Below are 12,384 nucleotides of genomic sequence, written 5' to 3' on the forward strand. Positions count from 1 at the left end.
ATGCAACAGACCTGAACAGTTATTTGCCTAAGAAAATGTACCTTGCCATCCTGTGCATTTTCGTGATCACAAAAAGATCTTCTTTTGACAAAAAATTCAAACCTAGGATTTGTAACATGGGAAAAGGAGCTCCCCCAACTTCTCTTTATAAGGAGATATATATATATATATCTCCTACAATAAGTTATTTATTACATAATAAATTATTAGGTGATTAGAGGCAAATTTATTGACCATAAACAGGCAAATAATCCTTGTGCCACATGACCGTAACATTCAGACTAAAATATATATTATTCTTTAATAATTCTATAGCCAAATTAAGTGCTACATTTTTCCATTTAAAAAATTAATCTTCCAAATATCCCTGACCTTAGAAAAAAGTGCTGCAATACATAGTAGCCCTTGAAAAGTGTCAAACGTTATTTTTTAATTTTTTTTATTTTAGGAACATTGTGGATATGCAAAAGAAAAGCACCCTGAGGAGTTAAATTTTTGTAAAAGAAAAACACTCCATGCCATGGCAAGTGAATGCTGCCTGCCTGGGAGGCCTGCTTGAGCCTGGCACTTAGGCGTTATAGGCCCAGCCCAGACATTAATGAGGTTTTGTCAAGCTCCGTCTATGTCAGAGCACTGAATGGGCTCATTAAAATTTGACAAAGGCTTCCAGGGGAAGGAGAAAATGCTCACAGAAACCATGTCTTGACATGATCATCAACAAACTCAATTATTATTAATAATAACAGTTAACCTTTACGGAGTGCTTACTTGGTGCCAAACTCTGAGCTAAAGGTCTTTCATGCTTTATTTCACTTGATCCTCCAACCTCCTATGAGGTAATTACTGCTTTTTAAGCCCCTACCTTGCAAAAGCTGCAGCTTAGAGATGTTAAGCAACTTTCCCAACTGCTGTTAAGTAGAAATCTTAGATATGAATCCAGACAGTAGGGTATTTTCTCAAGTAGAGTCCAAATCCCCAGTCAGCAGGTACCAAACTTGCCCCTTGGCTCCCCTAAAGCCCCAGAGGGCACTGATAGGGCATTGCACAATTGGGGGACTGATTCAGCTCCTCAGTTCATATCTTCTCAGAAAGTTGTTCCAGTTCCTGAAAAAGCTTTCCACAGTAGTGTTACAATGAAGATAAGTGTAATTCAGCATTCTACTAAAATGAATTAAGATAACTAATAATACAGAAGGATCATCAGGCTGGCACCAGCTTTGAAGTACAGACTCCACCTATGATTCAGTCCATAGGCTGTGTTCTCAAGAACTTTTCCAGGTGGATGGTCTTCTGACCCTGTGGCCTAGAAAAGTGGAACATGCCTGCAAGAAAGATGGAATGGGACAATTGCTGGCATCTCGCTTCCCTCTCTCCCTTCCATCTCAAAAGCAGTCCCAATCCAACCCTGTCCAAGGAAATCACTGTCCTTGTCATCTTTATGAGAGTAGGAGAGAGAAATGGCATCCAACCTGGTTCACAAGGGGGCGTAGAGAGGAGGGACCATGCCTGAGACATGTACTGAAGAAGGACAACACACATAAATGGGAAGCCAGCAGTCTTTAAAACTAAAGCCCCCTCTCTGTCCCTTGTTCTCCATCCTCTGTCTTCTTCTTTCCAGCCTGATCAAAACCTGTTCTCAGGAAAGGATCTGAAATCAGCTGCCTTACTGGGAACAAAATCAAGAAGTACCTATGTGGTTTCCATGCCCTATTAAAGGGCTTTTAAGAATCAGTGAGCAAGTCAGGGAGGTAGGCTTCATCTTGTTCATGATTAATTCTCTCCGGTGCCTACATCAGTCCCTAGATCCTTAAACTTTGTTGAAAAAATGATTTTGAAGGCCAGGGGATCCTTCTTGGGACTCTGAAATCGCACACCCCTTGGCCCTGGGCTGTGGGCTACAGGTGCTGGACAGAGCTTCCAGCCTCAGCATTCGACATCCACTTCCTAGGGTGCAGCGCCTCCTAGTGGAAATCTAGGGCTTCTGCCTCTTCCCTAGATGCCCCCGCAAACATGGGCCCTTTCGAGACTCCACCCCAGATTTTCATCTTCTCATCCTCAAAATCTCAATGTCGCCCTCATTGATGAGGCCTTTTAGACTTGGGCAGGTCCCTGCTAGTAACCCCCAGTACTCACAAAATGAACAATAAGTCTCCATTAGAGCCAGGTAGCTCCTCTACACAAAAGCGGCACATCTCAAACTTTAAGGTGTAGATGCATAATGTGGGGAAGCTTATAAATTACAGTTGTCATCTTCAAGGTTTGTTCCTTGAAGGTTTTCTTATCTCTTTCCTAGTGCTGAGACCTAAAGAAGAGTTTGACTTGAAGTTGGAAGGGGAGGGGAAAGGGCCACACTTCCAGAATCAGAAACTACAAAACGTGGGTTTAAAGCAAGAGGTCAGTGGAGGAGCATGCTGACTGAGTGTTCAGAGAGGGTGTTTCGGAGCAGCAGGTGAGGTCATCCAAGATCAGGGTCTTTAGCTCTCAGTTTTGCCAGCCCAGAAACTCCATTTTGTCAGTGCGCCCGAAGACTCAAGAGAAATGAATCATACTAACCAGATTCTTTTTCTTTTTTTCCTTTTTTTTTTTTTCTTTTACACCTACAGCACCTGGTCTTCCTAGGTGGTCTCCCATCCAAGTACTAACCAGGACCGACCCTGCTTAGCTTCCGAGATCAGATGAGATCCAGCACGTTCAGGGTGGCATGGTCATAGACCTAACTGATCCTTAAGAGTGTAAATCTACAGTAAGAACAATTAAGCTTATTCAAAGCAATGCTCTTCCCTGCAGGAATGTCTACATGGGCAGTCAAATCATTATCAAAAGTTGATTTTGTGGGCCTGAAATCAGAGCAAGGGGAATCGAGTGAGCTCAGAAAAGGATATGAAATTTTAGTAACTGGATGCACCCATCTCCAGGATAATTATATAATTGCCAAGAAAGTCAGCAGTCGGAAGTGCAGAAGAACACCTTCTCCTTCTGTGACTCTTGCAACCAGGAATTTTCTGTTTAGCTTCCTTAAGAGCGTTCCTGCCCTCGGAATACACTTTTGTCACCTTGGATAGATGTGAATGGCTAGAGTGGGTTACCTCAGATCACTATGTTCGTGGGTTTGATTTTCTTGTTTGACTGTTTTTACTCATAGTACTGTTAGAGAGTGCCTACTCCAGACTTCTCAGATTCTGAAAGCAGACTTTCTCCCCAGATTCTGGGAGTACCAAAGCAGCTGTGGCAAAGGTGTGGGTGCAGGGCCAACAGGGTAAAAACCAGAGCCTTTCCTTGCTTCTAACCCTGATACCTTATTCCAGCCTGCAGATTTAAAAAGCTTCAGTGTAGTTATTTGGTAAGTGGTCAGAGGATGAAAGTTGTCACATTTCTGTTGGCTGGTTCTTTTTTTGCTGGCAATGTTGATTTCCTGTATAACAAACTTTTAAATCAGTCATCCAAAGTCTGGCAGTTTCTCAGGCTCACCTTATCCCATTTTTGTTCTCTCATGGTCTGAACTTTCTTATTGTGCATCTTTAAACTTGTCAAATTTAGGAAACTGGCAGTGGGGAGACCTTGGAAAATTACAGTCCTTCACAGTGTCTTGCTCTTACACGCTGTTCAGTAAGTCTTTGCTGATAGTAAAGGGAGCACAACCACACTGCAATGTCCCTCTCTCCCAGGAATGTTTCCTGACTTGCTTTGCCACCACCCAGGTCCCCTAGGAGCAGCTGCAGAGGCTCATTCCTCACTAAGTCCTACCTAATTCCCTCCTTGACAGTGATACAACTGCTGCCAGCAACCTGAGAGCAAAATCCAAAACTTACTTCAATTTTGTCTAATGGCAAGTGACAGACTTAAATTTATTGAGTTTGGATTTTTTTTTTTTTAATGCTCATAAAACAAACATGAAATTTGCTTTAAACCCTATGTAGATTAGGAAAAAATCCTCAAGGAGAAAACACCTTCTCACCTAGGAGGTGGTGGAGATGGAGACCACAAACTCATAAGGTCTCCTCATGATGGCATTGGAAACCAGCCCCTCCAGTGCAGTCATATTTTCCACTTGCCACAGTGTTAGTCTACTCTGAACTCTTCTAACCCTTAATAAATGTTTGCATATGGTTCCTATAACCCTTGAACTCCAAAGTACTGAAGTTTCAGCCAGCATGAGGCTTTTTAGAGAATGCAATATATGATTTGGCCCTTGATAGGGGCCAAATGAGGAAAGAAGACAAGTACCACACAGAATAACATCCTAGGACAAACCAATCATGTAATGGGGAAGATGACGGCTGGCCAACTCAATGGCAGATGAAAAACTACAAAGAGAAAGTCTCAGAGCTTATTTTTTGCCTGTTATAATTTAGCCTCTGATGTAAAGTCAAGTGGCAGTTTAGGTATAATCACGAAGAGGGATGAGGCTTCTCAAATGTAAAAGGACGCCCTTGCCGTGCCATTGTTTCCACAATGCCGTGACTCGGATTCGAACCGAGGTTGCTGCGGCCACAACGCAGAGTACTAACCACTATACGATCACGGCGAGCTACCGGGACGCCACGAGGAGTGGCTTACCGACTATCATCCTTGTCTACAAGACCGCCATTCTAGCTTTCTGAAATTGTCAGCCAGGTCCCTCGCAACATCGCGCTAACTCCGAAGCAGAGTAGGGATGCCGTGGACTCCCCAGTCAAAGTCTCCGCTGGTCCTCCACATGGACCGCAAAAGAAATGACGCAAAAGTGCTTTGCAAACGAAAGGACTCCTATGATGCCGGGTCTACGACTGAGACTCTCACGCAGCTTGTATGGATGTGAGGCCCTGGGGTCGTCCAAAGGTGGCTCTGGGTCCTTTTACATACACTGTGCTAGCGCTCACGCTATCTGAACAGATTCCGGATGGGAATGGGGCTGTCTCTTAAATTCTAAAGATCAGTTCTGACCCACCCGTACACACTGCTTCCTTCGAGACGCTGGTGAAGGGGAACCTCGAGCGCAGCCTCCCTGAAGATGAAGCGGCGGGATTCCGCCCGCGGGCGAGCGCGGACTGAGATCAAAAAAGCACACACTCACAGCAGCAAAGTTAGAGATCGGCAAGAACAAGCAATGACAAGTCAATGACATCTTAAGGGGTGGGGCTTTGAACACAGAAGATTTCAGGCAGGAGCCACACTTTTCGGATCTCCAGTAGCTCGCCGTGATCGTATAGTGGTTAGTACTCTGCGTTGTGGCCGCAGCAACCTCGGTTCGAATCCGAGTCACGGCATTGCGAAAGCAATGACACGGCAGGGGATCTCATTTTACCGCTCTGCTTTGTTTTATCTCGAGTTTTTAACAATATCCTGGAAAATGGATTCCAATCTTCTTGCGACAGCGAGAAACAACCTTTCGCCAGCTCTGTCTGAACTGAACATCCAGCAAATATGAGCTCCCAGTTACTCTCGGGCTACGCCCCTTATCGTTTTTAGGGACAAAGCCCAGAGCATTCACAGGCTTTTTAAACAGACACATGTACGAATTTCCATGAGAGCACTGGAAACGGACTCCAAATAGGGAGGAGAACGCTTCGCAGAGTAGGTAACCTCTTTGAAGTAGCTCTTGAAGGCAGAAAGGGAATTTGTCAAGCAGCCAGGATAATCTCTTGTGCAAAGGCTTAAAAAACTGTGGTAACTCCTCTTTGTAAATGTTCTCTCTTCACCCCTTCACGACGCCCAAAGGCCCTGGCCTCACAGGTAGTAGGCTCTTCTCAAAGACCTGTTGAGTGAATGAATGCAAGTAATTAGGGAATGAGAAACTACACTGAGGGAAAGCCATGGGATGAGCTGGAAAAGGTAGCCGAATTTTCCTGCAGTCTGGGGAGTGGAAGTGAGAGGCGGAGTGGTAAAAGGATTCGTATTTAGCAAGAACCCTCTGCAACTCTGTAGGATGTGGGAGGTGATGAGAGCCGATGACACTGGAGAGAAGAGTGGTCACTGTTGATTCACTTGTTAAAACAAGTGGCAAGTTCTCAGTTTAGCAAAATGCTACTGCCCGCTGGGGGCTCGGCCTGGTTCTAGAAGCCATGGGGGCGGGAGCACTGATGATCAAAAAAACAAAAACAAAAACAAAACCCGGTCCGGGCCCTGATGGCGCGAGGGGTCACAACATAGGTGGTCACTGGGTCCGGTGGGAGCGCTGAGGAGAGAGGAGTCAGGGTCGTCGGGGGAATAGGAGGGACTGTAAGGAAGTGGGTGTTGGGGGACGGAGGAACGGCAGGATGAGATGCGTTCATTGAGTCCTTTCTACGTGGCCACTTGGGTTCTGGGGGCGTCTGCATCCTCCGCAGAGGCGGCATGGGGTCTCCTGGGAGAATCGGCAGAGAGAAGAACCCCCAAGGAGCGCCTCTTGCGGGCCCAGGGTGGCTCGAAGGGTCTCCCGGGTACAGGAGATGGGCACCCTCCAAAAACTGGGGGTTACTCCGGTTGTAAACACTCTTAGCTCCGGCCAGTCCAGTCTCTGGGTGTCCAAGTGGTCTCCCCTAAACTTTCACCTCATTCACATGGAACCCACCCTTCCCCACTGCATCACCACCATCTTCTGTGGCTCATGGACCAAAACAGAAGCGAATCCAAGCTACTAACGAGAACCCAAGCAGCTAACGAGAGCGCAATGCGCCTGCGCATTCTCAGACTCGGTCTTAGGCTGGAACCCCGCCCCATAGGCGGGCCTTTTGGTGACGTGCAGAATAGGAAGGCCTATGACTATTGAAGAGGACACTCAGAAACCTCGAGTCCCAGGGCCTCGGTAGCTCGCCGTGATCGTATAGTGGTTAGTACTCTGCGTTGTGGCCGCAGCAACCTCGGTTCGAATCCGAGTCACGGCATTGTGGGAACAATGGCACGGCAAGGGGCCTCCTCTTTTTAAATCCTTTTTCCTTCTCTTTTGCCCCGGTCAATAATACTTTATATCGATCGGAGCTCACTTTTTTTGGAATAAACCACTACACATCCCTCTACCTTGAAAATTAAGCCGCCTCTAAGATAGCCACGTCCAGTAATTCTCATTTAACTCTCTGATAAAGCTTCAGATCAAACAGTTCGAAAATTGGCGTCAGAATCGCTCTCCTACACCAGCAAACCAGCGTCCTTGTGACCTTGCAATTTTTTTTCCTTTCATGCATTTTTTAAAAATCGGGTTGTTAATTTCTAAAGAATACATGTGCACAAGTCCTGTGAAAAGTAAGTCTCCCTCTCATTCTTCACTCCATCCCCCGATTATTATCGCCAATTTCCAGTATATCTTTCCTGACGGTCCTTGTATAAACAAACACATTTATGTATATATGTATGCAAATATATTCCCCTTGCTTCTTACATAATACAAACGACCTCTTCTCTTTTTACGTCTCAAGTAAGACAGAACTTGAGGCGATAGATTTGCACTAGTAGGCAATCTCCCTTTACATGGAAAAGTAAACATATCAGGAGGGATTCTCCACGCCCCCACACACACTCCCTCAACCACTCCATACCCTGTCCTTTTCCTCCCCAGGCCCTGGCTACCCGCTGTGGAGGGTGGGGGACATCTTGAGTTCATAAGATAGCCTGGAGGGATTCCTTAGAATGTCCACAAAAACCTTTGGATGGGAGCCTGAGCTCTGTTGGAAAGCAGCTCTATTTTGATCTCAGGTTGGAAGGACAAGGGTGCATCCTGGGTTTGGAGTTGACTGGGTTTGGAGGAGGGACTTGACTTGGTAATCCATGTGGAGACCACCTGCTTTCATCTCTCCCCAAGCTTATTGTCAGGATCTAACTGAACCACAAACCACTGAAGTTAGAAAATTCAAGTTCATCGAAGGCAAAACTGAATCTTACTATGTTTGTGTTCCAAGCATGTAGTCTTTCCATAAATGTTTGAACAGAGGTATCTTATGTAGTCCATAAATGAATTAAGTGGCCCAGTTTGCTTTACGGTTGCATCTTAAGTTATAGTCTTTCAACATGAAATAAAGTTATTTTCATATCAGACAAATAGAAAACTTAGCCCAAATGAAGCTCCATCTACATTCAGAACCTCCAAAAACAGAGTGCATATGTGAATGTACTAGAATATGTTTATTTTCTCAAGATTGTGGACAGAGAAGGGCCCAAGGTAAGGCAAGGACCAGACTTAGAAGAAGGCAAAACCCAGAAGAGATCAATGCTCAGTACAAGACTGGACATCCGAAGTCAGGCAAATGGAAGTGAGGACACCTCACTCAGCACCCAGTAAGAAAAGTGAAGGCTAAGGATTAGGCCTTGGGCATGCACATATTTAGGAGGTTAAGGGAAGAAAAGAGGATGTAGACTGAGAGAAAGGAGGAGAACAAGAATAGTGTCATTTCAAGGAAAGTTTGGAGAAGGATTCAAGCACAGAGGTCAATAGAGTCAGGTGCTGCAAAGGAGAAAGAAGAACAAGAAAAAGTCATTGGGTTTGACACTTAGAAGTCTTTGTTGACTTTTAAAACCTTCCATGAGAGCAACTGAACAATGTGTATCAAGAGTCAGAAAAAAAACATATACTCTTCGCCCCAATAATTCCACTTTTGGGAATCTCACCAAAGGAAATAATTCTAAACTTAGAAATGTTATCTGCTTAAAGATATTTGTTACAGAGCTATTTAGAAGGGAGGGGAATGGAAAGAGCCTAAATTCTCAACAAATAAAATGCTGAACTAAACTAAGGTATGTTCATTTGACGATCTATTAAAGTCATTTTTAAAGTATAAAATCAACTTTTAAATATAATTTTGAACTAAAAGGAGTAAGACTCCCTTAAAGAAATGACTGATTGCAGGTTCAAAGCAGGGGAAGTACAAGTTGAGTCTGGAATATCTTGTGTAAGAAAGCTAGTAAGTGCTTAAAGATTGATAGGACCTAGTCAAAACAACCTAGAAGCCTTCTGAAAAGTCTCCTATTGGACAAATTTCAGACAATTTGAGCATCAAAAAGAATATTGATAGTAATGGATTATATCACACTGAATAAAAATTTTTGAGAGCATGGAGGGAGAGATGAGGAGACAGAAAAAGAAGAAAGAGGAGGAGGAGGAAGAAGAAGAGGAGGAAGGAAAAGAAGGAACTCTTTTACAGAACAATTCCAGATAATATCAGAAGAAATGACATAATTAGACATCACGATTTTACAATCCCAGTGTAATAGCAAATGTAAGCATAGATCATCATAAAAGCTAAAACCACTGGATAAAACATTGTTGGGAGCAAATAGTTAAAAGGTCTTAGGACATCACACCAGAACTTACTTTAAGTTGTAAAGTGGAGAGATGTGATGAACTCCAACTTAACCAACTAATCAAGCCTAGCATCACCAATAAAAGAACAAATGTGCACTATTGACCTGCCATTGTGACACCCTGGAAAGTCCACAACATCCTCTATGTAGTGGTCTTTTCGAAACTAAAAGTCTTTTCAAAAGTGTTTAACCTGAATATAATTATGAGGAAACTAAGGAAAAACCCAGAATGTGGGACATTCTACATGACAACTGCGCCCAGAAGCTTCAAAATGATCAATGTTATGAAAAACAAACTAGCAAAAATAAAATTGGGAACTGTTCATGATTAAAAGACACTAAAGAAACTTAAACAAATAAATGCAATTAAGGAAACTTGATTAAATCCTGAATTGGGACAAAAAATATGTTTATAAAAGACATTTCAGGGTGGAATAAAAATAATTTAATATAGACTGTATAATAGATAATACTATTGTGATAATGGTCTTATGGCCCTATAGAAGAATACTTTATTCTTAGGAAATGGCTGCTGACGTATTTAGAGTTGAAGTGTCATGATATTTGCAACTTGCAATAAAATGGTTAAGGAAAAAAATGGATAGAACGAATACGGCAAATTGTTAAGTAGTGAATCTAGGTGAAGTGTATACAGATTTCGACAGTACTTTCTTTGAGCTTTTCTGTAGGTTTGAAATTTTTTAAAAAAAACTTGGAAGAAAATAAAACTTACATAATAAAAATCGGGAAATTATGCAATGTTTAGTAAGAAAATAAGGACATAAAATTGTATATACCACAATTATAGCTATATAAAATAAGAACATGAGAAATGATCTTTATTCATTTCAACATTTGTTAAGCTCTTGCCACATGATAGGCTCTGTACTAAGTGATGGGAACACCCTGTTCCCCTGATTCTACGATATGATGCTTGACATGCTTAACATGCAAGACTTTGGATCTGGTCAATGCCACCCAAGTATCAGAGGAGTATTGCTATGACAGCTTCGCCTCTGTAATCTTGGTTCCTAGAAAACTGCCTGCCCCCATGAGGTGCTCAATAGTGCCTGCTTCTAGGAGCCCACACTTTCATGAGGAAGGAAAATTCATTAACAGATAATTTAAAACAAGATTAAGTACATGGAGCACACAAAGTATTACAGCTTTTTAATTATTGTCTAAACTCTACCTTAATGCTATCCTCCCTCCCTCTTCATCTAACTTTATTTTCTACTCGTCTCCTCTATGAATTCTCCCTTTCTTTATGGTATTCTGATTCCCACCTCAATGCCTTTACTCAGCTCATGCTGACCTCCTTGGAATGACCTTTCACCCCTTTGCTTCGCCTGTGCAAATCTTACTCAGCTCAGGTGCACCTTCTCCAGATCTCCATGAAATCTGTCCTCTTTTGTGCAGACTTGATTGATTCCATTCCTCTGAGCTGTATTTCTTAAACATATGTGGCTTCATTTATCACCTACCATTGTAAGCATTTTACATTTTCAAAGCTTGTTCATTTCCATCATCTCCTCTAATCCTTACACAACAATCATCATGCCCTTCGCAGATATAAGGAAAGTGAGGAGCAGTGGCACTGAGTATCTTGCCCAGAGATCTGGCTAGAGCCTGCAACTGTTGGACTCTGGAGTCAGACACCTGGTGATTGAGGAGAACCTTCAATATGGATTAACTGGACTATTCTTCTGGTATTTATTTCTACGTCAATTTTTAAAACTGTATATTTTTACAATGAGCACATGTTATTTTCTCTATTATACTTCATGAAGTCGGGCAGAATATCAGATATTTCAGTATTTCCTACAGCCCTGCTACTCAAAGTGTGTGAGGGGGACCAGCAGCATCTGTATTACCTAGAAATCTTTTAGAACTACAGTCTGGGACCCCACCCAGCTAGACCTACAGAATCAGAAACTGCAATTGAACAAGCTCCCCAGGAGATTCACGTTCACATTAAAGTTTGAGAAGCACTGTCCTATAACACCAACTAGAATATGCATAAAGCAGAAATTCAACAAATATTTTGAGACCTGGGGTCCTGGGAATCCTAGGGGATTCTAAATTTTGCCATCATGTCATTCTCTACTCTCCCAGCTTTGAGTCCCCTTCCTATTGGGGTCTCATATGGCTCTTCACTCCCTCAGAAGGCAGATACGAGCTTAAGAGTGAAGGAGGCACTGAAGCAGTGCCCAAGGGGATGATGGTGATGTGAAGCTGGTACTTTCCCAGCAGAGCCAAAAGCAAATGTCGATGTCTGCTTCAGGGCTACAACATTTCTGGGGAGAAATTGGCTTTACTTCTAAAACAAAAATGCCTATCGCTTGAGCATCCGAGCTTCGGAAGGATAAGGGGTTTGTGATAGACAACATTGGAACTGCTTCTAGACTTGATTTATTGACTTATCTGTTTCTATTCTGTCACTAATCTGATTGACAATGAAACCTGGGATGTGACTCAAAGTGATTTCTGCGTGTACGCACGCTGCATTCAGTCAGGGCCCAGTGGGCCTGCTCGGAGCAGTTGCTCCTGTGGATGGAAGGCATTTGTGCAAGGGCTGTTTGCATGTGAGGAGGGCGTGTGTGGAAACGACACTGGAGAAGTGGGTGCCTCTAAGGAGTTGATTGTCTGTGATGGGAGATGTGTATTCCTGGCTTGGGAAGGAATGCGGGTTCGTGTTTGTGCGGTGTGAGCAGTGGATGGGAGGAGGTAGGTGGAGCTCCCATGGGAGGTGGTAGTTACAGACACATCTTAGGAACAGTCCCTTTTCTCACCCTCCCTAGCTTTTCCTCCTAGGATATTATTTACCAATTAGGGGGCCTTCGGGGAAGAGAGAGGAGGGTTGGGAACCTAGGAATCTGAGGGCTCCACTCCTGGCACAGCGCGCAAGCTGAAAGCTGGGGAGGGAGAACAGATTGGGACAGGTGAGCCCCCGCAGAAGCACGTGTGGCGACACGTGAAGAATTTATTCTCAGTCCAGGAGTGGCATCACCTGCCCTGGGGTCGCCCACCTCACTTCTCATGAGCCCACCCGGCTGGAAGCCCGCGCCTCTCTTCTCTGCGGGGGCAGGGGAAGGCGGACAGTGTTAGGGAGCGGAACCCCGCCCCTCTCTTGTT

General features: G+C 43.8%; 3 non-coding genes and 1 pseudogene across 3 annotated transcripts; 2 read left to right on the forward strand and 2 right to left on the reverse strand.

Moving 5' to 3' along the window:
• Nucleotides 1-2,594: 2,594 nt before the first annotated feature.
• LOC112469655 lies at nt 2,595-2,713 on the reverse strand (annotated as a pseudogene).
• A 1,740-nt stretch (nt 2,714-4,453) lies between these two features.
• TRNAH-GUG lies at nt 4,454-4,525 on the reverse strand. The gene has a single exon. It is a non-coding gene; the product is annotated as a tRNA-His (tRNA).
• Nucleotides 4,526-5,174: 649 nt separating this feature from the next.
• Nucleotides 5,175-5,246, forward strand: TRNAH-GUG. Its single transcript has one exon. It is a non-coding gene; the product is annotated as a tRNA-His (tRNA).
• Nucleotides 5,247-6,770: 1,524 nt separating this feature from the next.
• TRNAH-GUG lies at nt 6,771-6,842 on the forward strand. The gene has a single exon. It is a non-coding gene; the product is annotated as a tRNA-His (tRNA).
• Nucleotides 6,843-12,384: the final 5,542 nt, after the last annotated feature.

Source organism: Pteropus alecto, unplaced genomic scaffold, assembly GCF_000325575.1.
Source record: "Pteropus alecto unplaced genomic scaffold, ASM32557v1 scaffold86, whole genome shotgun sequence".
NCBI lineage: Eukaryota > Metazoa > Chordata > Mammalia > Chiroptera > Pteropodidae > Pteropus > Pteropus alecto.